Source organism: Myotis davidii, unplaced genomic scaffold (genome assembly GCF_000327345.1).
Source record: "Myotis davidii unplaced genomic scaffold, ASM32734v1 scaffold453, whole genome shotgun sequence".
NCBI lineage: Eukaryota > Metazoa > Chordata > Mammalia > Chiroptera > Vespertilionidae > Myotis > Myotis davidii.
Genome location: NW_006285234.1, coordinates 3,020,177 through 3,023,627, shown reverse-complemented (window position 1 = coordinate 3,023,627; position 3,451 = coordinate 3,020,177). Strand labels below are relative to the sequence as shown.

Genomic DNA, 3,451 nt, shown 5'->3' with positions numbered 1-3,451 from the left:
TCCTCTGTCATCCTCTAATTTTTAAAAATAAAATGTTGCAAGGATACCATAAAACCACAGAATCCAAGACCCCTTGGAGCACGTTCCTGACTTGAGCCTAAAGAGAAAGGTTTCAAAGGTGAGAGGAAAGAGTTTGGGAAACTCGTGCATTAGGACCGGCTCAGCCCGGCTCAGCGCTCCGGGGCCCCACCTGCTCCGCTTCTCCCACTTCCCAGGCTACCTTGCTAGCCCCGCCCCCTTCAGGTGGCCGGGTCGCTTCCTGGTGGCCCCGCCCCGCCCCGCCCCACCCAAGCGGAACCAATGTCCGTCGGCTCGAGGGTCAGCCGGATCTTTCTCGCTCAGACTCTTCGCAGCCGTGACTCGGCAGCAGCGTCTCGCGTCATCAGTGACAGCCCCGACCCTTGCTACGCTCTGCGTCGCTCTGCCCGGAGCAGTCACCTCCTCCTTGGCAAATAGTCCTCGGCAGGGTCCGAGTTTTCTTGGAGAACAGGAGAGGGGGGGCCCGAGAAGTTGCCGTCAGAGGACGCGGAGTCGACAAGGAGAAGAAGATAGGGACCGAGGTTTTTGCGGTGGGGCGCGAACTTAGTGAAACACTCCCTTCCTCCTAAGGATCCCTCCGCCCGCCGTAGCGGTGGTGTGGCCGAGGGAGCCGCCATTTTGGATGTTCGGTTCCTGCTGCCACTGCTGCCGCCGCCCCCGGAGCTGCTGGTTTCATTCGAGGTTTCGGGCCGGTGAGTGTCACTCACAGCGCTAAGAGCATTTTGCTGCTTTTGCCTCACGCCTGCCGGGAGCGTTCGGCCGGAAGCTTCCCAGGGCTCCGGTCCCAGGCTGTGGGGGGTGAGAAGCGAGGACAGAGAGGCTGGGCCAGGAGGGGGCCCGGAGCCCCAGGGGCAGCTCCGACTTCTTGCTTGCGGACCCCGAGGCCCCGGACCGGGAGGCTGTGCGCACGACTGCGTTCCGCGCGGTGGAGTTGCCCGGCCGGTGCCCGCCTCCTTGGACCCATTGACTGGGTCGGGCTGCGACCCTTCTTTGAGGGCTCATTCGGGGAGCCACGTATCCACATTTTTGCATCTTGCACCCGAGTCAGGTCTTCCGTAGAACTCTTCGGCATCTCCACATGCTAAGTTAATTGCTGTCTGCACCTGCAGTGCCAGGAGTCCTCTCAGAAGCGGACGTCGGCCTCGCCTCCTCCTAATCTTCCGACCAACTTCTTTCCTAATTTTCCGTTGTGCGTGCGTGCGTGTGTGTGTGCAAACTCACCTTCCAGTGTACTGCTTACCCCTCTCTCACTCCCGATCCTGCGGACGTCCGTTTCTAACAATTCTCCCGATCTTCCCGACCGCCTGAAAGCGTCAGGGCGGTTGATTCTGTTTCCCTGTTCGGCTTTGGTGTAGGTAGGAGATCCGTCGAAGCACTCTGCTCGGAGTGTACTGGTGCAGTAAATGTTTATAAAGCTGATTAAATGGCTTTTGTGTGTGTGTGTGGGGGGGGGTGTCCTCGGCTCCCGGTAATATTTGCCAGACTATATATATATCTATATATATATCTATATATATATCTATATATCTATATATCTATATCTATATCTATATCTATATCTATATCTATCTGTCTATCTATCTATCTATATATATATATGTTAACCTTCGGTTTAAAAATATAGATTCTCCAGGGGCCCGTAATCTCACCACTTTAAAAAATGTTTTTATTTATTTTGAGTGAGAGAGAGAGGAAGGGAGAGGGACGGGGTGGTAGAAACATCGGTGGCTGAATCCTGCACTCATCCCCACTGGGGATCAGGGCTCCTGCCCCGACCAGGAATCAAACCCGCGACCTCATGGTTCCTGGGTGGACGCTCAGCTGTTGAGCCTCACCGGCCGGGCATCACCACTTTTATTCTATGCTGAAGTAGGTTTGCAGTATAGCATGCTTGAATAAAAAGCATTTCACAGTAATTCTCTGATGGTTTCCCACATTTCAAGTTAGTATGTGTAATTGAATCACCTCTATGTCATCTTAGCCTGGGTTTTTACATTTTCAAAAGAGAAATAATTTATTTGAGATTACAGTCCAGTGACTGCTGAAACTAAAATGTATAACTTGAACTGGGGCAAATCTTTTAATTCTTCCAATTCATGTACAAATGCATTTTTCTTATCGTCAGGTTACCAGGTAGTACATTCCTGTACTGGTCATATGATGTCTCAGTAGAAGACTGAATGTTTTCATTGTCAACTCTTTTTTTAATATATTTTATTTATTTTTTACAGAGAGGAAGGGAGAGAGATAGAGAGGTAGAAACATCGATGAGAGAGAGACATCGATCAGCTGCCTCCTGCACATCTCCCACAGGGGATGTTGTGCCTGCAACCCAGGTACATGCCCTTGACCCGAATCGAACCTGGGACCCTTCAGTCCGCAGGCCGACACTCTATCCACTGAGCCAAACCGGTTTCAGCTGAATGTTTTCATTGTAAATAGTCAGTGTTCTTATTTGTTTTAAGGAGACTTTAAAAAAAAAATCTTAGTTACTATTTGTGTATTTACTCTGAAGCTATGGAGTTATTTATTTATTTTTGGTTTGAAGCAGGGGTGGGGAACTTCTGGCCCTTCATTTGGTCTGTCCCTGCCAAGGCAACCGCAGGCAGGGCTTGAAATGCAATAAATCTAGGAGCTTTTTTCATAGCAATATAAATTTATATTAAATTAATTAAATTAAAGCGAAAGATGTTATAAATATCCAAATGGCCCTTGGCAGAAAAAAGGTTCCCCACCCCTGATTTAAAGCAACTGTCAAATACCAAACATTGTGGAATACTCACTCATTTACTAAATATGTCCTTGTAGTTGCTACTGAAATGTTTCATCTCTGAGTTATAGGTTTAAAACAAGGTATTGGAAGAGCTATTAGATAGGTGTTATTTAACTCAGTTCATTTTGTGGCACACTGGTATTTAAATGTTTTGCACTCAGTTGGAGAAAGTGTCTTTTTGTCTTACAAATTATAAGCAAAATGGTGTTTAGTGTACTGTTGATTGATCAGAACAGACAGACTTGAATGTCTGCTTTGTCTAACCCTGTCGGATTTATACTTTATTGTTCAGGAAAGCTTAATTCATTTTCTTTTGGGAGCAGTTCTTTGGTCTGTTTCATTGACAGCAAGCTCTAGATTTGAGAGTGAAACTATAAAGTATAAAAATAGCCAGGAAAACCTTTGGTGACCTTCTATTTTTTAAAGTAGTCTTGAATGAAATCAATGGTGTACTGAAACAAAAACCCGGGTTTTTGTGATTTATGAAAACTTTTTATACCAATTGAGAAAGTTGAACAAGTATTTTTCAAAAGGTTTGTTTTTTTTTTGTTAATTCTTACCTGAGGATATTTTCCCATTGATTTTTTTAGAGAGATCTGAAGGGAGGGGGAAGACTCAGAGAGAAACAATTGGTTGCCC

At 46.8% G+C, this 3,451-nt stretch overlaps 1 protein-coding gene across 2 annotated transcripts in view; it reads left to right on the top strand.

The window, feature by feature from the left end:
- The first annotated feature begins 304 nt into the window (after positions 1 to 304).
- The window catches only part of AP1G1 (adaptor related protein complex 1 gamma 1 subunit), a 75,923-nt gene continuing 72,776 nt past the window's right edge, over positions 305 to 3,451 (top strand). For both annotated transcript variants that reach the window (XM_006755790.2, XM_006755791.2), the window contains exon 1: positions 305 to 731. The gene's annotated coding sequence lies outside the window, so the exon portion shown is untranslated. The remainder of the gene's footprint in view (positions 732 to 3,451) is intronic.